We start from the raw sequence: 22,980 nt of genomic DNA, 5'->3' as shown, positions 1-22,980 counted from the left end.
CGGCCATGTGAGGGCTATACCAACAGATAGCCATCTGTTTTGAGGCATCTTTCTTTGTTGTTATTGTTGTTGTTGAAAAATACACACATTTATTAATACTAGAAATCCTCTAAAATAGGACACAATATGAGGTGTCTTTCTTTAGGAAATTTTTCCTCATCTCATCTGTCTGAAGTTGTTCCCAGAAGGCAGGCTTCCCTGTGGGGAAGCAATGTGACCCCTTAAGGTTCCTCTGAGGCCAATATGGACACAAGTTCAGTCCGCAGCTAGTCACAAGCCAGGGACCTAGGGACACCCTGCTTAATCCCTGCTTTCCTTTTGTAGACTGAGGCGTGGGGTCAGGGGCGGCTGCAGAGTTATGCTGAGTGCCTGTGAGGCAGATTTGAGGGTGGCGCCCTGAGATGCTGTCTTTCCCTTTCTCCGTCCTGAAGTGCATGCATGTCTTCCAGTGCAAACCCGTAAGATGTCTCTTTAGAATGATGCTGAGTCAAAGGTGGTACAGACGAGGTGCTTCCCATGGCGGAGCTGGGCTACGGCTGGTACAGATCACACTGTTTATAGCCTGACCTGTGCCCTGAACCTCTCTAGGCTCTCCTTAAGGATTCAAAGGTTCAACAAGGGAAATCTGGCCCTCAGACCAGCCCTGAAACACAATGTATCTCCTGCTTAGCTGAATGAAGCAGCGATTCCACGCACAGGGTTGGAAGAGTTCAATTTTAGTCTGCGCATTCAGGTAGAAATCATGTGGAAAGCGGCGTGATCACAGCAGCTGTCCACAGCATGCCCATTTGGTTTCTGAGGGAAAGAACACACATAGACAGGAGGAAGGAATGGTGGCTCATCTCAGCCCTGCTGCTCATTAGTTGTTCATGGTCAGGTCAGAGGCGATGAGGAGAACTGCCCAAAGGAGCCTTTCCTTGTTTCCTTCAGCCTCTGTGGCTCTGTGACCATTCAGCAGCTTGGTGTGTCTAGTCATGAGTGATTGCAGCTCATGTGACTGTACCATTGCTTCAGATGGATGAAGGATGCTTTGCCTTTTTCTTACTTACGGGAGTTCTGTAAGTATCCAGTTACATAAAATATGTGAAAAGAGTTTTATAAAGTAGCTATATAGGCAAAGTATCATTGGAACAACATGCTAGGCATCACCTCCTGTGGGCTCCAGATCAAACTGTTCTCTCTCTCTCTCTGTCTCTCTCTCTCTCTCTCTCTCTCTCTCTCTCTGTGTGTGTGTGTGTGTGTGTGTGTGTGTGTGTGTGTGTGTTTGGCAAATCTAGCTCCTTTATGGGTCTTAGTTTCTTGGCTTCAAGTGCGTCTTGGGGCTTGTGTTTGCTGCTTCTTCCATATAACTTAGCCCAAGGCATATGCTTCTAATCCTAGTGTTTAGTCTTTAGCCCCATGTGACTCCAAGGCAATCCCAGTCACCCTTGTGTTCCACCCTTGTGCTTGTTGCTTTTGTTCACTGATGCTCTCACAGAGTTTTGGGGAACACAGCAGTAGCTTTAGGACTTGTCTTACCGCAGTCTAGATGTGTTGCAGTGAGAGTCCTTGAGGGTAGCTAATCCATGCAGTCAACATGACACTCTTCAAAGTGTGTTACAAGCGCTGTACTCCTGTTCTGAATGAGAAAACACAACAAGCAACTTGGCCACTGTCTCTCAGGTCTGGGACTTGAACATGGCCACGCTGACCACAGAGCCTTCCAGATTACACGGCACGCTGAACCCACGAACCTGATGTTAGTTTGTGCCCTTTGAGGAACGTTTTCAAGGAACTGTTGCTACATGAGAGACCACAGGGTCTTCCTGGCCACAGCTGTCAACCTGAGAGCAATCTGTGTTTAACATTTGAAGGTATTTTTCCATTCCTTCCTCTAAATTGACTTTTTTTTTTTTACCACGTCCTGGCTTTGCAGCCCCTCTGAGCATGATCAGTATGTGGTCAGGCCCTCTTCAGTGGCTTCAATAACCTCAGCCCTTACTTCTTTACTCACATGGGATTTCTCCACGCCCATCTCCCAATGAAGCCTGCAATCAGAGCTGACATATTCCTTCAGCCCCTCTTCCACCTAACACACAACTGGCACACATAGAAAAGAATCACGAGTGCGTACATGCCAAAGAGACAGCTGTGATCTAGTCATAGCAGGAAGTGGATGTGAAACTGGAAGTGGAGGCACAATGTTCAGTGTGACCTCTCACCCCTTAAAGTGGTCAGAGAGGCTACCTGCCTGGGATGTAGAGGCTCCAGTATTTGTGGGCAAAGAACCAGGTACAGAGAGGGTTGGGTCTCGGGGGCTTGGTCAATCCTTGCTACTTTCCTAGGCACAACTTCCCCTAAGACAAAGCACATGTGAACTGGGAGAGAGTTTGGTTGCTCCGAATCCCTCTCGGATGGACGTTTCTGCCCTGCCCATGCCTCCCTATAGATATAATGGCAGCCCCAAGCAGAACCAGTGAGGGGCTGCTCTCTCATAGGGACTAAGTCACGTTGACTCAGATATAGCTAATGGGTCTGTTCAGCTGACACAGCATGTATAGACTCTACTTCCGGAATGGCATTGGTAAGTGATCTTTGGGAGTGGACTAGAGATGACACTTTGGGACTGTGATAATATTTATGTGATCTACTTTTATAAGAGATGTTCCGGTTTCAAATATTTCATCCCAGAATATTTTAGGTATGTTTTTACTTGCCTTGTTTGTTTGTTTGTTGTTTAGACAGGGCTGGAGTATATTTCAGTGCACAAAGATATCACTAGCCCAGATGACCAATATTGGAAAAACCCAAGTTAACAAGTAATTGTGACCTTCTAAGTGCACTGCATGGGATGGCAGCCTATAAGTTTGACTGATGACAAACTACATGCCTTATAATGTCTCATTTTCTTCTCTTGCTTACAAGGCTTCCATGTGTAACAAGATATATTTGCTATTTCTTTCACATTACTTTGTAATAGAATAAAACTAGTGGTATGAGGAGAAAAATAAATCCTAAGTGAGCTAGTATTTCTCATGCATTTTCAGGGCTAGAAGCATGAAGAAACATTTTTAAAATGTTATTTGATGAGACTTTCATAAGCACTGATAGCGTGTGATCTGTCCAAACTGTTAATACAATTAAAGTTTTGAAGACCAGCAAGTAGGCATTTCTAGCGATTCTGTCCTAAGGGTGATTGACGGTCTTGTTTACAGCTGTTGTATTTGCTTCCCAAAGTAACGGCACAGTTGTAGCAGTGGGCTGTTAATAGATTTGCTCTTTACCGAGAATCTTATCTCCAGCCCAAGTTTCCAGCTGAACTGTGTGGGGCCCTTACAAAGCAGCCATGTTATTAAGGTCAGCGAACCAGGTCTAGTCCGTCAGAAAGCTCCAGTTTGTTTGTTTTTGTAAAGTTCGGTGACACGGAGTTGGCTGGAGACTCTGCGGCATTAATCATTTCCTTTCTGCAGCCTGTGAGCTTGCAACTAGAGGGAGTTTGGCAGAGGGAGTGTCCAAAGTGCCCTCTGCCTGGTCCTGCCCACTCCTGAGCTCTTCCAAGTTCGTAGGGACTGAACTTTGTGCAGAGACGCTCTGCTGGACTAGTGCACCCTTCCAAGTCACTGCTCCTAGAGACGGTAGGGACCTGCTCCCCTTGTATAACAGTGGCCGCTGATTCTGCTCATAAACAGTGGGCTTAGAAACATGTTCCCAGAGGGCATGGAGGCCTCAGACGTGGTGCTGTCAGGGGAAAGTAGGGTTGTGGATAAGGTGGGAGGTAAAAGAGGATGGCGGGGGAGGATATGGTCAAGGTACATTATCTGTGTGCATGAAAAGGTCACAGTGGTGACACACAGTATTTTGTACGATTAATATGCATGAAAATGGCATTTCTAGTAAATGCTACATGAAAAAGAGTATGTTTTTTAATGAGGCAGTTTACATGCAGACAGTGAAGTTTGCTTTTCTGGTATATTCTGTACACATCTGGAAATAACATAGACATGAATAGTATTTCTTGAATGAACATTCTGATACAGAAATCTGGATGCTTATATATAGATGTTCCTCTATTTTGAGCTGTCATCTCAGTGACAAATGGTGCTATCTGCTTTCTTGTTAGTTCTCTATGGCAAAGCTAAAAATTTAAGGGACTCATCTATTCATTTAAATGCTTACATGTAGCAAGTAAATATAAGTATACATTTACATAGAATATAAGTATCAATAAAAGAGTTTTGAAGGCATACTTTTCTCGACTGTTTGGCCACATGGTGAGGCGTGTAGTGCTGCTCTCTCACCAGCTTCTTGTCATATTTGTCCTCTTTGATGTGAGTCCTGAAAGCACCCTCCCTCCTCAGAGAGCAGTATACGTCACCACCTACCTTTCCTTTCTTATCTTCAGACAAGTAATGAGGCAGGAAGACTTGGGCCTCTAGACTCAGTCCTGGGTTTGAATTCTGATCCACTTACTACCCAGTGGTACAAAGCAGGCTCTCTACCTTTCAAACTCCACCTTCTCCCCCGTGAATTAACGAAATCAGTACTGACTCCAGGGGCAAGGTGTCAAGGTCAGACATCATCTGTGGGTGGCTCGTAGTGGCTTGCAGACCCTCCCAGCACACAGCTGTGGATTAGTAATATGAGAAGTGCCTGACACACGATGGAGAGCTGGAAAATGTGTTTCCCCCCTCTCCTGACTTGCTGTCTCCCCTCTGAGGCTGGCCCCATCACGGTTTCATGCCAAGAAGAGATGGCACAATAGAGCATAGGCCTTCTCCATCACTGTTGGCTGCCATTGTAGACTGTCTGTACACACAGGGAATGGCACCTCGGGACCACTGCCAAGTTACTCTTGCTCCTCCTGGCTTATTTTTTTCTACCACCATATGCTTTTTTTTTAAATACTGCTTTGCCAATATGTCATTTTTTTCACCAATAATTAAGTAAGCATTTGCAGTAAGAAACCACGTATTTATGATAGAATCTGGTGTTTGTTTTGTTTCCATGAGGCTTGCTGTAGTGTGCTCCTAAAATGCCCCTCAATGCCCACGTATTAAAAACTTGGTCCCCAGAGTGGCACTAATGAGAGGCAATGGAAACGTTTGAAGACGGGGCCTCATGGGAGGTTTTGAGGTCATTTCTGGAGATTGTGAGATCCTACCTCTCCTCTTCCTCCTCTTCTCGCTGACTATGAGAATTTGGGGGACCACTCATGTGCCCCCTCGGCAAAGGCCACAAATCAAAAGGGCCAACTGATCATTCACTAGACGCTCTGAAACTACGACCCAAATGGACCTTTTCTCCTTGTAGGCTGATTACCCAACTGGTGGACAGTTTGATCTTTATGTGCGTCCCCTAGCAAGTTAAGCAGGTGTTGTCTATGACATGGTCTCTGTTGCCCACTTGCCATCACTTTGCCCGAACAGGCTGCCTTGCCTGCCCTCATTGGGTGAGGAGGAGCTCAGTCCTGATGCAATTTGATGTGCTGGGGTGTTTGTGTGTGGGCTCCCCTTTTCTGAAGACTAGGAGAGGGGGAATATGGGAAAGAGAATGGGAGGGAGGGGGCTATGATCAAGATGATTACCCAGAGCATTTTGTTATTGTGACACAGGAGAGTAGTAATACAAGGACAGAGGTCAGACTTCAGTGGTTATAATTCAGGGCACTTATGGGCACGCTGACTGAACCACAGTCATCCCCAAGCTCTGTTGTTTCTCCTGTACCTATACAATTCAGGTTTATATAACAAATGGAAATGATTAAAAATTATTTAATGGCATTTGCATTTACTTCAAGACCGAATACTGCCAAATTTTCTCATCTCCTTGTTCTTAATATACAAGGTTAGATTATGCAACTACTAAGAGTGACATGCACGATTTTCTGAAATTATAAAGTTTATTGCTTGGCATTAATAAGTATAAAATGTCAAGCCACTATTTTATTTCTTGTCTTTAAATTGTATGAAGGACTTAGGAAAGTCTCATCCCTCATGCAGTTGACAAAAGATGTTTCTTATTTGTCTATCTTTTTTCAGACTGTTTTCAAAAGATCTTTGAAAAAAAAACTTTGTTCAAAGAAAATATTTTTCTCTTCCTTGAACTTCACAGTTTGGTTTTTCCAAGCACAGTACAAATGAGTACCTTATGGACTGAGCACTTTGGCCCACTGAAGGCTCAAGCAGATTGCTTAATACTTAGCTAGTGCCCTAGGCTTTCGGCAGGCAGTCAGCTCGGCTACCCTGCATTTGGCATGAATTGAATTATACCTGATTTATCCTTGGACAAGAGGGTGTTGGAAATATTAAGGACTGAGTTAATGAGCTCCTGCAGAGGCCCTTAAAGAGTCCTGGGGACATGATTGCTGTGCTAATTTCCAACAGTGTCTTTGGACTCTGAAACCCCTGCCTCTGGCCTTCACTGGGTGAAATTCTTAAGCAACTAAAGCTCTGAGTTGTGCTTGAGATATTTACCCTCAAGGAAAAAAATGGCTTGCTAAACTCAGATTTGTTTCCCATCACTGCAGTGCTTCAAAGATTCCTCTCCACACCAAAGAAATGCTGTTCATTGACCTAGAACAGTTAGAATTGCCCTAGGTAGCAGAGGGAACCTTGCCTTTCACCACCAGCCCCCAGTAATGGCCCCCGTGGCAGCTGTACCAGCATCTGCCACTTCCAGCTTCTAACTGCCCCTTCCTTGGCTTACATATTCCCTGTGTGGACTGCAGGTACAAAGACAAGAACGGTATTGAGACTCTTTCATTAAGCTAGGCTTTCAGTCTGCACTATTAGGGACGTGTATGAGAATCAGTCTTGGGGCCACAGGACCTTGAGCCTGCACAGCCCTCTCTGACACACCTGATATGCCTGTGGATATGTATGATTTGTTTTGTTCATATATTGCATTGTTGTTGTTGTTGTTGTTGTTGTTGCTTTAATGGAGTTACCAACATGAACTCCAAAGATCTGGAGTTTGAGGTTTTTCTTTAAAAAAAAAATGTCAAAACATTTGGCACTCTTCCACCCAAATTTCTCCAGTGGACCTGCAGGAGCCAATCTGGTGGCAAAGAGCCTGCACAGCAGAATCACATGAGGGACATTTTCAGAAATCAGCATATCTCTCGGCAGCAGTGCCAGTTTGCTGACATCATATTTTGTGCAAGAAACACCCCAGAAGGAGAGTTGATACATAAAGTGTATTTGAGTTGAGGTATTGAAATGGCAGAAAATAGTTAGCCAGACCTAACCAGACTTAAGCTGCACATAGGCCAACATACTAGCAGTGTGGCACAGTGGGTCTTTAAATTTTTTGTTTAATTATTTCTTTTATTTTTAGAGATTATGATATAAATATATAATTTCTCCCTTTTCTTTTCTTTCTTCCTTCTCATGTGCCCCTCCTTGCTCTCTGGCCTCTTTTTCCATTAGTTATTATTGTATATATTCCCAAATATATAAGTGCAAACTGCCTAGTCTGAATAATGTCACTTGCTGTATTTTCAAGGCTGATGGTTTGGTATTAGATAATCAATTGGTGTTCTTCCCTGGGGAATGCTGTTTCTTCTACTCTCAGTATTCCTTAGTTGCCTGTAGTTCTTGGTGTATGGTTGAGGCCCCCTGGGCTTTCCTTGTCCACTTCGGTATGTCCATTGGGCTGTCTTTGCTCAGCTCATATTAGGCAGTCATGTTGGTGAGACTTTATAGATTCCTGAGAGAAACAGTCTCACAGCACACTCCCTGACCATCTGGACCTTACCATCTTTTGGCACTTCTTCTGCAATGCAACTCACCACCAAACACTCTGAAGGAGTGTGTAAAGAGTGGGCGTGGTTGACTACCTCTTAGAGCAGCTCTGCTTCCGCCTCTAAAAGGATCTAACAATGTTCACCCTTAACACACCATTCATTTAAGTATAATGATAACTGTGAATGAGACGCAAGGTACCACTGACTATCAGTGTATCACTGGGATTTAGGAAGCAGAGACACAGAGCTAGAGATGGTTTGTTGGATAAAGTACTTGCTGTGCAAGGTTAAGGACCAGAATTTACATTCCTAGAAGTAGTCAGGTAAAAGTTGAGCAGTGTGCTGGCCTCCTATAATCACAGCACTAGGGAGGCAGATGTGCATCCCCAGAGCCAGCTGGCAAGCCAGAATAGCCAGATTGTCAAGCTCTAGACTCAGTCCTTCCTCATTAAGTGAAATGGAAAGAGATGGAGAAGAGATACGTGACGTCAGCATCAGACCTTCATATGCATGAGCACACATGCACCTGCAGACCCACATGCATGTACACCATACACAAACGAGAGATGATAGACAGAGAGACACACAAACAGATAGACAGACTGACTCCATCAAGGATAACATGCAAGAGTTAGTAGGAGTATGTCCTTCGTGGTCTTGGAAACCACTTCTAGATCAGCACAAGAAACACCAACTCCAGTGCTCTACACAGTGTGTAGTTGAGTTTCATTATTTATTGATCCTTTAACACGGACTTCAGTTTTAATTTTAGGGTTTTTTTTTCTACTCTTACACAAAATTGCTGCTAATTCACAAATTCTAAAACAAGCTTGGCTTTACTTTATTGCCTACTTCACCCTCTAGAGACACCACCAAGGGCGTGAAGAGGCCTGAGGAAGAGAGCAGGAAGAAGTGGGAAAGCCAGGGTCATGCCAAAGGCTGTACCCCCTTTGCTTCAGCAGGAAATGATATCCAACTTGATATCATTTGTCTTTGAAATTTGTCTTTAACAGTTAGATATTTTTCAGTTAGATATTTTGCTAGTTTTCAGTGACAGAAAAGACAGAAGTAGAAAGAAGATTGTGGGAAAGCCTTGAGTTACTAAACCAATCAGAGCGGACTACTTTTCTACGAATAGAGCATATTAGTTTTCCTCATACAGCATATTGGTTTTCTTTGGCAAGTTTCCACTGAGAAGTGGGAGGTCTGTGACTCATCCCCTTGTAGTTGGACATATCTGCACCCTCATCACATGATAGACACACAGAGGAGACTCTAGTGGTTGAGACACTTGAGGTTCTGAGCTTCCTCCTTGCTCCCTGGAATGCCTTTTGATACCCTAGCTACCACCTAGATCTCAAAGACCAAGAAGCCTGCCTTCTGGAGAGACCAAGTGTAGGTGTGGGGATTCTAAGAGCCACTCCTGACTGAGCTTAGCTTCCCTGTACCCCTGTCACCTGCTCTACAGGTGAATGGAGTTTCCCATTCAGCTGCCTGCAGGTGACCCAGTGTCCTAAACAAGCACTGCAAAGCAGAAGCATCCACCCGCTCTGCCCCAGCATGCAGAGGCATGAGATATAACAAGTGGCCAGTGCTCTGAGCCACTCAGTGCCAGGTGGTTTGCTCTAGCAATCCACAAGTACGGCCAAAAGCTCAGTTAAAAATCTGGTGCAAGAATTGCTTTCATCCTACCTATTAAGGAGCATTAATGCTGAGCTACTGTCGAGTCATGGAAGTTGGGAGAACAAAGAAGCATTGGGAGTCAAGACATCTGCATCCTTCTGTGTGAACTTCTTCATTAATTTACACAATACACTGACCTCAATACATCATTAAGGGGGCTTTTCACAATATGACCAAATAGCCTAGAGGCTTCTTGTATTCCTGTAGAAAAATAACATATGTGAATCAACAGGACATTTTAAATAGAGGACAAAAATACATTCTGGAACAAAAAGAATTCAGGTAAACTCACACCCATAGAAGGGACACAGCCTGACACCTTTATAAATGTTTAAGGAAATTTGGAGCAAGATGACTTTTGAGAAAGAGTAGAATATTCTTCAATAAATGTTGAGCCAGTGATGGACTATTTCAGGAAAAACAACAAAGCAGAACACATAGCCATTACTTAGGCCAAAATAAATTCCAAGTGAACCAAAACTTCCAACATGAAAACAACCATTTAAATGCCAAATACTGTTTTTAAAAAAATAACTCTGGAGCGCATAGGCTTTTCGAAGCAAAATACAGAAACCCAAAATCTATGATGAGTAGATAAACTACCACATGAACATTTCCTTATAAAAACGACAATAAAAATACCATCAACAATCAAATAAGCACTATAGGAATATGTATTAATAAATTAACCATCAGAGATTCGTTTAGTCACTGTGTGAAAAACTCCTAAAAATCAACAAATCGCCATCAAAGACGCGCTTACCTCTTACGTAAAGAGTGCCTAGGAAACACTAGGGAAAAGGGCAACCCAAGAGTAAGATACACAGACTGTTCTTCTCATCTATTCAGAGTATTTCTGGAGCTCCTCCCAGGAGCCAGTCATGCACTAAGGTGAGAGGTTATAGGAAAGCAATGTCTTTGATTACTATAGAGCTTGCACCCCCAAAAGATAGAAGAAAAGAATCCAGTGCACCCTACTTCTGGTAGTGGTAAATCCTACAAAGGAAACGAGTACAAGGCCTCTGGGGTTGGGGAGGGTGGTGGTGGGGTGGGGTGAAAGACCACTCCACTAATGCAAGGCTCTTCAGAAGAAGAAGCCCTATATTGGAAAAAAGAAGCAATTAGCAGAACCAAGGGGCCCTAGGCCTACATCTGATGAGAAATGATAGCGAGAGCTTAAAAATGTAAGACTTTAATCCAAGGAACCTAAAAATTAAGACCACCCCCCTAAACGATTCCTCCAATCAGCGATTGAGCTAATTAACTGAATAGATGGTTTCCAAAACAGGACATAGCATGGCCAATGAAAACTGTTACAAATGTTCAACACTGTTAGCCATCAAGGAATGTAAGCTAACACTCCTTTGGCATTTTATCTTACCACAGTCATGGATAGCATCAAGAAAAAACAAGTGACAGCACATTGGCCAGGACGTGGGAGTATAAATTGGTACGGCAACTATGGAAATTAGCGTAGAAAAAATAAACTGAAAGATAGAGCTGCTGTGTCACAGCTGTACTAGTCCAGAGCATTTACCCAAAGGTTCCCAATCAGCACACCAGAGGCACTTGCATGTGTGTATCTATTGCTGCTCTAGACACGATAGCCAACACACATCAAGAGATAAGTAAGAAAATGTATACGTACACACAGTGAAATTTTACTGAGCTGTCCAGAAAAATAAACTACAGGTATTTGTTGAGGAAATGGGTGGAGCTGAATATCATTGCAGTGAGCAAAACAGGCAGATGCAGAAAGACAAACACTGCATGTTCTCAATCTCTCTCTCTCTGCCTCTCGTATCATGTGTGTATGTATGTGTATACACATGGATACACACACACACGTGCGTGCACATGCACAGAATCTAGATTAACTTTTCCCCACCTCTGAGCATTTGTACATGGAATATAAGTGGAAAGGAAATAATGAGAGTGGAGGAAGATTAGGTAATAGAATATTTGGCATGAAAGCAGAGTATGGCACTGGGGTTGGGGAGGGGGAACTGGTGAGATAAGGTGGGGAGGGTGTGCAGTGAGGTGGTAAACAAGGAAAAAAGTAATGATATATATGTATGAAAATGTCACAATGAAAGTTAGACCTGTGTATGCTAACAAAAAAAAAATGAGAAAGAACAGCATTTCTTTTGAACCAAAGAACAGCAATGGTCTGAGAGTATGTAACTGGAGAATAGTTTAGCAAATTATAAATGGACTAAGTATGGAGAATTCTGTGTGACCAGTTCTAAAGAAGGCAGTCCTTTCGAATATAGTGGCATGAATTTGGCATGAAAGGAACCCAAGTTAAGAGCAAGCCAAACAGCAAGACAGTATGAGTGAGCACTCTTCTGTGAAAAGGACTCCCAGATATGTATGCCAGCACCGTTTCCAGAAGGATCGAAAAGGCGAGGTGGCTGTCCCCTCAGGGGAGGCTAATATAGACACCATACTCCTTGTGCTTCCCAGATTTTTTAGATCATATGTACGTGTTCCTTGTTTCTGTTTGGATAACGCCTTTCTAGAGAGGCCCAGCTCTCAGTCCTGGTGCAGGTTGGAGGTTGGGAAAGCAACATGAGCCTGTGTATTTGGCTTTCCTTGATCATGAAGAGCAATGTTCCAAAGAGATTATTTCTAAACAGGGCTTCCCTGAGACTCTGAAGCTAAAATGTATGGGTTCTTTTTCTTTCTTTTTTTTTTTTTAAGAAAAAAAAAATTAAAAATTATCTAGAAGAAATAGAACCAGAAACAGAGATTGAATTAGTTCAATCATTCTTTGATTTCAATGCTAGGACCTAGAGAGCTTTAAAATAAAATAAATAAACTAAATAGTGTGTTAGTTGCATTTTATACAGTAGGTTGCTTTCATGTATGTAGGTCTCCTAGCATTGGCAATCTGTTTGATGCCTGTACCTCCTGATATGCTGTCTCCCAAAAGGGAGGTTTCAAGACTGTTGGGCACACGGCCCACCCTTGATTTAAGAAGCCTGACATTAGCCTGGGAGCAGGGATCAGATGGCTTCCTATGCCTGTGCCTTCTTGTTAGCATGGTCAGGTCACACCCCCTGTTGAGTTGGCCCTTCTAGTGATCACTTATTTGTGCTGAGAAATGCGTAGTGCTGTCCTAAGTGACTGAAAATGGAGGTGGAGGTATGGAACGTGTCCTCTGCATGTGGTGAGGCTTTCGTCCTCTTGAACTCACATAACTGGCATTGCCTGTACAAAGTCTGCACGATGCTGGGTCAGTTAATAGCAAATCATCTGGAAGTGAGGGTTCCTGAGGTCTCAGCCCTCCCTGAGCATTTATATCCACTTGTCACTTCAAAAGGGGAGGCAAACATTTTCTTCAGGAGTGTAGGCACTGGTACCATGCCTGTTCCCTGTAAGTGACACTAATAAACCTCATTAGGTCACACACCTACTGTGAAAAAGGGTTAGTGGGGAAGAAGGAGCTGAGCAGGAGTGGGCAGGAGGCAAGAGAGGTAAGCGAGGGATGAGTATAATCCAGATACATTATTATGTGCATGTGTAAAAATATCATCATGAAAGCCATTGTTGTATATACATATATGTTAATGAAAACAATTTTACAGGCTGGCATGGTGGCACACACCTATAATCCCAGCACTGAGGGAAGCAGAGGCAGGTGGATTGCTGTGAGTTCGAGGCCAGCCTGGTATGCAAAGCAAGGCCAGGATAGGCAAGGCTCAAAAAAAAAAAAAACCAAAACGAGAAAGAAAGAAAGAAAGAAAGAAAGAAAGAAAGAAAGAAAGAAAGAAAAAAAGAAAAGAAAACAATTTTTAACAAGTGACTAAAAATGTAGAAGAGGCTTTGTGATGGAATAGTTTTGAGGTGTGTGCTAGAAATATAGACCTCCCATGTGATCGTGATGGGGTCTCAGCACAGTCAGAAACAGAGGCAAGGTTAGGCCAGTGTGAGGTACTGGAGAGCAGGGCTGGACAAAGAAAGGATGCAAATGTAGACACACACAGAGCCATGGATCGCACAGAGATTTTCTGCAGCCAGCCTGTTCTGCTCCTCAAGAAAAAGGAGGGGCTTCTGAAGGCAATGTAGAGATCACTGGGGCACCACACTAAGCTGGAGTAGCCCTGCAAAACCTTGCCTCCATGGATCCAGCCGATTTCCTGCTAGGTTTGGCCTTCTTCAGTTGTTTCAGCCCTCCCTTCTTCCTGTTTTGGGATGTGCTGTCTGCTCTGTGTCTGCCCCTCGATGGATTTGCAGAGTGCATAGTATCTAGTTGCACGGGTTCATAGCTGCAGAGGATGAAACACACCTCAAGTCTCACACACACCTGATTTGAGTGATATTTGTGTGGTTTTAAAGTGCTGGCTTTATAGGAACCTCCCCCTATCCTCAAGCTGTTCCCGTAGGCACACCTTGCGTGTGTTCTTTCTCGCTCTAGCTGAACACCCACTGTTCAGAGGTTGGCAGCCCAGCTGGCCTGACCTCAGTGAGCCTTACTCTTTGACATGGCTTAGGGAGAAAACATGAAGTTGCTGCGGTATTCCTCTCTGGCGCTCACCTGCACGTCTTAACTGCCCTTGCTCCTTAGTGTATAAGCATGCATTTCCTAAGAACAAGGTCACACTCTTACATAAACACTCAGCCACTAACCCAGGAAATTCAGCACTGACATGTAGATTATGTAGGTGACCTTTTGTATCCAGATCTCACTGATTTTTCTAGAATGTCTTTGCTATCGCTCACTGCTGACTTTCTGCTGCTATGATAAATACTAGGACCAAAAGCACCTGGGGGAGGGAAGATCCGTTTCCTCTTACACTTTATGGTCCATCACTTGTGGAAGGCAAGTACATGCCTGAAGCAGAAGCCATGGAGTAGTGTTTCTTGCTGGCTTGTTTGCAGGCTCATGTTCAGCTCCCTTTATAACACAGCCCAGACCACACCCATTAAGAGATGGCACTGCCCACTGGGAGTTCCTGCATCGGCCAGCAAACCACATGCCAATATGACGGAGGCAGTTCCTCAGCTGAGGGTCCCTCATTCCAGGTGGCTCTAGATCTGTGTCAAGTTGACAAAAACTATGGCGATGTCCTCGGTGGAAATATCTTCTCCAAGCACAACTGGTTCTAAGACATCATGTTGAATTTAGCTGTTAAATCTCATTAGCCCTTTTCCTTTGGGACTAGTTCTTCGTGGTCCTGATATTTTGGGTGAGCGCGGACCAGTTATCCTTGAGAGGGCCTCTAGTGCGGGGCTGTGGATAGATGGGGAGATGTGCTTATGGGAGGAATAGTTCAAGGGGGGCTTTTCCTTTCTAGTGCCTACATCAGAGGCGCATGAAGTCAGTACCATGTTGCTGGGGTCCGCCGCAGTCACCTGTCATCTGCTCTCTACAGGTTTCCTACCTGTAAAGTTGGAGAAAATGTTCTGAGACAATACAAGTATCTTTTTCCTCCTTGAATTCTCACTCACTAGGGTTAATGGCCGCTGCTCTTACACTTTCCTGTCAGCTCTGTTGCGGTTACTGACTGGAATTCTACACCTAAAAGAGCATCTCCATTCCTTATTAGTTGACTCCTATGTGTACTTCCTAATATCAGTGTGGTCTTACAGGAAGACCTTGGTACACAGATACTGACTGCTTGGACCCCATCCCTCAAGTGCCACCAGGTGAGCAGAGGCTCCATGTGGTGGCTGAGCATTGCCTGGCATGGAGTCACAAGAGGAACGGGAGGAGGGGAGGAGAAATCTACACAGTTGAAGGGATTTGTAACCTTCCTTCCTACCCATGCTCCTTACTTAACCTGGTCTGGTTTCCGTTACTTTGGGGCATAGGTTGATACTGTTTGGTACCTTTTCTTTTAAGAGAGAGAGGGTGGGGATGGAATATCCAGATAGGCCACAGCCTTGCTCCCTGTTCCCCTCCCAACAGGATCCTTTCCTCTTTCCTACAATGCTTGCTCTACAGCCTAGAAGGAACCCCAAGGTCAGTAGCAAACTCTTCGCCTAACAATTGGAAATGATTCTGACACGTTGAAAGTTTGTCATTCTATTTTAGATTTAAAAAACAATACAAGGGGCTGGAGAGAAGATTCAATGGTTAGGATCACTGGCTGCTCTTCCAGAAGACCTGGGTTCAATTTCCAGCACCCACATGGCAGCTCACAACTATCTGTAACTTCAGTTTCAGAGGATCTGGACACCCTCACATCAATGCATATAAAACAAAATTAAGTAAATTATTCAAATAGAACAAACGAACAGTTCAAAGCACAGTCCTAGATTCTAATCACTCATTAAAGCCCATGTTTTTATTTAGCAAACTAAATACATTTCTGTCCAGTTTGTGATAGAGTTTTCAGATCCTTAGGAATTCTTTATTTAGATTCCTTTAATTGAGAGATGGGCAGAAAAAAAACCTATATTATAGTCAGTGAATTGTGTATTTTATGAAGTACCTATTTAAACCACCTACCATGCTACACAGCCCATTTTTTATTTAAATTAAGTGACAAAAAGAAAACATAAAAATGCAAGTGACTTGAGAGTAACAAGTAGTTAGAGGAATTGTCATTTTTTTTAGACATGTGAAATTATCTGTCAAATATATGAAGTCAGAGGAACCAATAATAAAAACAGAAGTTGTGTGTTTTATCTCGATATTGGCCAGCACAACTCTGGGCTTTTTGTTGTCATCTATAGTGACCTAACTGGCACAGTTCAAGAAAGTGACCAAGAAACTGGGAGAGATTGTTCAACGTGCACACCCATGCACCTGCTAGTTTGCTGGAATGTTCTATGGTCCTTGCTTGAAGCCAGCAGCCTCATTTCTTTGTACTGCCTTCATTTCTTTTTCAAATGATTGTATGAATCTGTTGCCAGCTTGGAACACTAGTTGCTGTAGGATTAGAGAACTCTCCCAAGGGAATTCCTGGCTCTGTGGCATTTTCATCTAGTTCCCTTCCATTTGTAATGCTATTCACAGATTGCAGTTTAAAATTCTTCCGTGGACTCCCTGTGAAAAAAATACATATAAGAAGTGGTTTCTGATAAGGATTTGTGTGTGGCCTTGAGGATAGAACTCACAGATCCACGAATGAGCTACATCTCCAGACTGAATTGTTTTGTAATTTAATCTGCCTTCATGGAGTAGGAACCTGTGCATAGCTTCTGTTTTACGTGTAATTCACGGAAATGTACAGTCTCCCAGTTCTCCAAGATGAATAAAAAATGTAACTCCTGAAATCCCCCCATGGAGGAAAAAATGTCAGTGAATTAACAATCTAGAGTTGTTAAAGATACTTGAGAAGCTGAGGCAGAAGGATGGCAAGTTCAAGGCTTACCTGATCCAAAAAGTGAGTTCAAGGCTAGCCTGGGCAACTTAGACTTTATCTCAAAATAAAAACAGAAAGGAGGACTAGATTGTAGAGTGCTTGCCTAGCATACAGAAGGCCCTATGATCAATTACCAACATATTTGTGTATTAGACCCTGTTATATGGTTATGAAGAGACACCAGGACCAATGCAACTCTATAAAAGAAAGCATTTCGTTGGGGCTGGCTTACTGTTTCACTTTCATTGTGGCAGGGAGCATGGCAGCAGACTGCTGTGGTTCTGGAGCAGCTGCTAAGAGCTACATTCTGACCCATAAACAGAGGGAGAGAGACTGAAACCTCAAAGCCCACCTGAGTGACACACTTCCTCCAACAAGGTCATTCCCCTAATCCTTCATGTGCTTTTGAATACCACCATTCCCTAGTGACTAAGCAGTCAAATATATGAGCCTATGGGGACCATTTTTTATTCAAACCACCACAATAGAATTTACATATATTTAATGGCTTTTGTTTATCTATCTAAAGCAATCTATAGCTACAGTAGAAATATTAAAAACTAAATAGAGGAAGAATTGTAATGCTCATTATTATTATTTTCCCCAGCCATTCCTATGCATACGGGATGTATGTATGAGAGTGTGTGTGTGTGTGTGTGTGTGTGTGTTCTGTATACCTAAGAAACATTATTGTATTCATGATGCATATAGTTTGTCATTCTTTTGTTTATTATTAACTAATTAATTAATGAAATATATATGAGTGCTCTGTCTTCATGCACACCAGAAGAGGCCAGCAGATTCCATTACAGATGATTGTGAACTACCACATGGATGCTGGGAATTGAACTTGGGACCTCTGGAAGAGCAGCCAGTGCTCTTAACCACTGCGTTTCAGGCACATTGTTTCCTCTTTTAAGACACAGCCTCACTTTACTACCTAGCCTGGCCTCAAACTTACAGCAATCCTTTTGCTCAGACTGCCAAGTTCAGAAGTGATATGCATGTGCCCCCACACCTGGCTTTTGTCATGGTTTTTGTATGTAGCATCTTACTGTAGGGATTCCCTACCTTTCAGGCTGCATCCCTGTGGCTGCACAGCTGCTTTTCATCTGCTGTTGCATCTGGTTTCACATGGAGGCAGACATCCCTGTGGCAGAACCACTGTGGAGCTCAGTCTCCATGTGTGTCTGCTGAGCTGCTCAACCCTCAGACAGTTCCCGGCATTTTTCTACCCCTTGTTTGCTAAAGAAATAACCAGACATATTATATCCCAACTACAGCCTTCAGCTATGTTATCAAACAGATGGCAGTCCCAGAGTGGACCATAATGCTTTGTCCAAAACATTTCTTGCTTTCTGTAGGTGTTGGGACAGGCGGCTTGCCCAAAAGTGACCTAAGAGCCTTTTGTAGGGAATGTTTCATCCAATTGAAACAAAGCGAATGTTTGAAAATAAAAGTTTTATTAAGGTGAAATTTTCTCTTGTGTCAGACAGATAAGGCTTATTTTCGCGTGCCTGAGCTAGTTGCTTCCAGCTCGGTTGCTAGCTCCCCTGTAGGCACACAGTCTGAAAGGCTTGAGAAACTGAGATAAGGAAACTCAAGACCAGGAACTTTTTTTTTTATCACAGAGATGCTCACACCAATCCCCATTGTCCTCAGCAGAACCTTTGTTCCTCTCTCAAAGAGGTCTTTGTGGTTCCCAGAGTGAGCTTTCAATAGCTCTCCCACCTGTCTTCGTGGAAAGTTGGAGTGGATTTGGTTCCCTGGAAGGTTAGCAGTCAGTTCAGTCACGTGGCCACACTCACCATCTGCTCTTTGTGCCCTCGTGCTACAGACGTTGTTCCATGATGGGACAGGAAGTGTGGATCTTGCAGGTATTTGGATTTCCTACTCCTGCATTCTCCTGCAGCCTCATCTCTTGCACCCAATCCGAAGGGTTTACTGGGTCATTCGGAAAAGACATTTTCAAAACTTGTTCTGGAAAAATTAAGACAGCTTATTTTAAGGATACATAGCCTATAATATATTGTCATAAATTAGAAGAAAAGGTGAGGCAGCAAAGGAAATGTAGCCATCCGGGCTTTAGGTAAATATGCAAAATGTGCACCAGCCCTCCAGTAATATTGTGCTGAGGGTCTTGTGTTATGTCAAGAACTCTGGAAAATAATGTTTCCAAGCTCACTAAATTAGTTGATACTTTACTCATCCTGGGAGCTTGGCTGTCTTCACCCTTACACACTGGTGAATACTGTGAAACCATCTTACTGGGGACTGGAATTGAGAGCTGTGAAAGCACCTTACAAGAGGTCACCATCCCAATGGGTTTGCATGTGAGAGCGAGAGCAGGAAAGAACAGCAGAGCACATCACATAAAGCTACGGCATGGCTTCCTAAACCGCACATTTTATATGTGTGCCTGAGTTTGTACATTGGGTCATTCTACAAGATATGTTTCTTATGATGTTCACATTTAAAAAAAAAAACTGAACATCATGTGCTGGGGGCACAAAGTTAAGGCTGAATGTTCCAGAAGCCAATGGAAAGAGGAAAGATGGGGTAGTTAGACAAAGCTATTTCTTTTAGCCTCTTCCCTTCTTCCTGTTAAGAGAGGGGTAGAGCCCCACTTTGCTTGCTGCAGAATGTCTGAAATTCACCCTGGGGCCTGATGGAGGTCCCACCACGGTACTGGCATATACCTGTCTGTTCTCATGAGTAACACACAGGAATCACACACACAACATATGCACAGATACAGACACACAACATACAAACACACACACACATAAACAGAGAGAGAGAGAGAGAGAGAGAGAGAGAGAGAGAGAGAGAGAGAGAGAGAGAGAGAGAGGAGGCAGACACACACAGACAGATACAAAAAGGCAGACACAGAGACACACAGACAAACACACAGACACAGAAAGACAAATAGACACACACACAAACACACACACACACAAACACTCATACACTGTTCTTTAAATTTTCCTAAGCTTACTTATGAAACCAAGTTTCCTACGGATATGGCCAGTCATCAGAACACAGTGTGAACTTTTCCCAGAGTGAGCACCTGTGTGCAGACTCCATTTCAGTGGTCGGTAGCAACAGCTCTCCTGTGTCTCAGGTCTCCTCTGCCCTCTGCCACTGCCCTGCCCCAGATGAGGGAGTAGGCTCATCTGAGTTCTGAAATGTGAGATTTACTTGGCGTTTTTGTGTTTTGGTTTATTTTGTTCAGTACTATGCTTGGGAGACTGTGATCATTGCAGACTTCTAGTCCACCGTGTGCCATCCGTTGCGCTGGTGTCCACTTGAGTGTGCTGAGCAATTGAACTACCATTCAGCGCGGAGTCCTGTGTGTCTTCTGCCTTCCGTGTGGAGTTCTGTGTCTTTCTTCTCTCAGAGTCCCCTTGATCGTTCTTGGCTCGTTGCTTTTCCACATACATTTCGGAAATAGAGCTCTCACTTCCTCTAAGTTTTCTAAATTTAATTTTCTATTTTATATTTCCAACTCAGTTTTCATATTGCTCGCATATCCAGTGATCTGGCCTAATTCATTGATCACTTTTAATAACTTTTCTGCAGCTATTTTTGGTTTCCTCATATACAATTATGAGGTCAAAGATAACAGTGATTTCATCTCTCCCTTCTTTTGATCTCGTTTTCACCTTTTTCAGTGTGTGGATGGAATCTCTGTTCAAGAGGCGGCTACAGAAGGCATGAAAGGTGCTTGCTATAGAGCACAAAGGCGAAGAAAGATTCCTTCTGGCACTGTGAGGTTATGACTGGGAGAGTGTGTCCCTTTGAGTGGTTTTTAAGGATCTCTACAAATGTCCATGGACCCAGGCTGGGAGAGGCACAGGCAATCACAGCATTCGTTATACTTACGGGTTCAAGAGGAGCCATGGAGCCCCAAGGATGCAGGCTCAGCCAGGCAGGCGGGGAGCTCAGGGAGAGTGTAGCCCAGTGAACAAGGGACTTCCCTGGGACCCAGCATGGAATATACAGGCAAATGGTAAGACTGTGTGTCACTGGTGAGTGTAAATGTCTTTAGGGCACTGCCGAGAGAGAGATGGAGAAAGACAACTTGTGCAGAGACCAGCCTCACCATGGTGCTGCTCCTAGCCATCTGGACAGGAAACGCGCAGGCTGTTGGGAGGCACTGCAGTAATGGGCAATTGAGCAAAACTGTACAGCACACCCAGGTTGAGTAGATGCATGCAAATTCATCTGACATCATCGTGAGCAGTGTCTACACATTTGATATACCACGACTCCCTCCCGGTATGGCTAACATTGTCTAATTTTCACTGCACGTTATTCCTAGATCCATGTGTCAATTAGAGCAGAGTCACAGTGGTCAGAGGATATAGTCTGTGTGGTTTTGCCCTTTGAAGCTTGTTCAGACTCATCTGTCTGCCGCCCAATGCAGAGTAAAGTTCAGTAAATGTTCAGTGTGTTCTATAGTTGTTGGCCACATGCTCTGCACAGTTGGTGTCAGGGAGGTTTGATGGTCACATTCTCGTGTGTGTTCTTCCTCACCTGCCATGTGTTTCTTCCTGGTGCTGAGACTCTCACACACAAAACGGTGGGTTTTCCCAGCATCAGGCTTAATTCCAGAAATACTGACTTTCTGTGTTCTGTGGCTTCATAACTGAGAATTAGATTCTTATGTCTTCCTACAGTTTCCTCCTTTATTGCTGTAAAATAACTATTTTTATCTCAAATAATGCCTCTCATTATTAAACCCATAGTGTTTGGTACTAATACAACAACTTCTTAATTTGGGGGGTTCTGGTTTTTTTTTTAATTTTTGAATTTAGTATATGGTATGATATGAAATGACTGCTGCATTTGAAATAGAGCTAACTGTTGCTTTTTTTCCTCTTTGCTCTACTACTGGTCCTCCTCCTCTTCCTCTTCCTCCTCGCTCTTCTTCCTCCTCCTCCTTCTTTTTATTTTTTTTCTACTTCTTATTCCCCACCCCTTCATGATTTTTAGTTAATGGAACATTTCACCTCTATTGGTTTACTATTTGTTTGTTTTTTCACTCTTTTTTTCTTTAGTGGTTAACCTAGAAATTGTGAAATGTATCATTAATTCATTAGTGCTCTTTCTAAGTTGCGATTGTGACTACTTTTCACACACACACACACACAAAGCTAAGGGCTCAGAATGCCCGCCTTAGATTTACATACATTGCAATCCCCAAGACGCTGGAGAGCACTGTCTTGTGCAGCTGGGTCCATTTAGACACCGCCTAGTCACCACTCCGCTGCTGGTTTTCATCTCCATCCATTAAGCCTCAGCCTGGGGTTGTTTTTCCTGCCAAAAGTACATTTATGACTATTATTGTTAGTGTTGTCATTATTACTACTATTTAGCTATGCTGGTGGCAAATATCTTAGGACTGCTTCCTGAGAACGGGTGCCCATCTCACTTTGAAACTGATATATTAAGGTCAAACTGACATGAACTGGATATATTTGAAACAGTCGGTTCTCCTGTTAAGACATTATGATGTCACCACAAAGGATACAGTGTTACTTTCATAGGCCCTGTTCTGATGTTCCAGATGAGGAACATGGCCTTAGGGACTCTCCAAATGGTCCCACGATTCACGCTGAGCATGATATGGAACCTGTTCCTTCCTTGAGCCCGTGTCATCCTAAGAGGCTTTGTGCGTTTCAGGATTTAAGTTTAATCACATCACAACTCTGAGCCTGGTAGCATTAATGCCCCCATTGCAGTGGTGGAGTCTGAGGCCTGGAGCATTTGCCTATACTACACATAGCCCAGAACAATCTAAAGGGGAAGGGCAAGATCTCCCACCTGGAGACTAGCCAAGGCCCTGCACCAAGCACAGGACTGTTGCTTTCAGCCTCTTTGTGCTCTTCCCAGTATCAATGGTTTTTAAAATTCAGTTGAGTAGACAGAATAAAAGAGAAACCACCAGCCACCCACCTACCCAATTTTACAACTAGTGACTCTCCTCCCCGCCTTTTCCTGTTGCAAATGACACTATGTGGACTCTGTGTCACATCATCTTTGATCATTTCTTTCAGATGAATTCTTAGCGGCAGACACGCCAAACAAAAGAACATATCATCGACCTATTAGGCTTCTGAAGTGCTCACTAGCTGTTAACATGTTGACAGGGAGGTAGGTAGCAAGAGAATGGTACCCAGGAAGTGGATGAAGATAGAAGAAAGAAAAAGACAGAGGGATGTTGCAGTGTCTGAGCTCTGTGCAGACAGACCCT

The 22,980-nt window shown here is 43.5% G+C and overlaps 1 protein-coding gene across 13 annotated transcripts in view; it reads left to right on the top strand.

Annotated features, from left to right (window-relative positions):
* The window catches only part of THRB (thyroid hormone receptor beta), a 337,445-nt gene that overhangs the window by 115,063 nt on the left and 199,402 nt on the right, over positions 1-22,980 (top strand). The window contains exon 1 of one of the 13 annotated variants that reach the window (XM_084794674.1): positions 3,527-3,614. The exons of 11 other annotated variants lie outside the window; for them this stretch is intronic. The gene's annotated coding sequence lies outside the window, so the exon portion shown is untranslated. Of the gene's footprint in view, positions 1-3,526; positions 3,615-17,079; positions 17,100-22,980 lie in introns of those variants that run through there. One more of the 13 variants, XM_084794685.1, reaches the window with a different exon arrangement.

Source organism: Acomys minous, assembly GCF_964271855.1.
Source record: "Acomys minous genome assembly, chromosome: 9".
NCBI classification, from domain to species: Eukaryota; Metazoa; Chordata; class Mammalia; order Rodentia; family Muridae; genus Acomys; species Acomys minous.
Note: the sequence above shows the minus strand (reverse complement) of the source record. Positions and strands in the feature narration are given on the sequence as shown.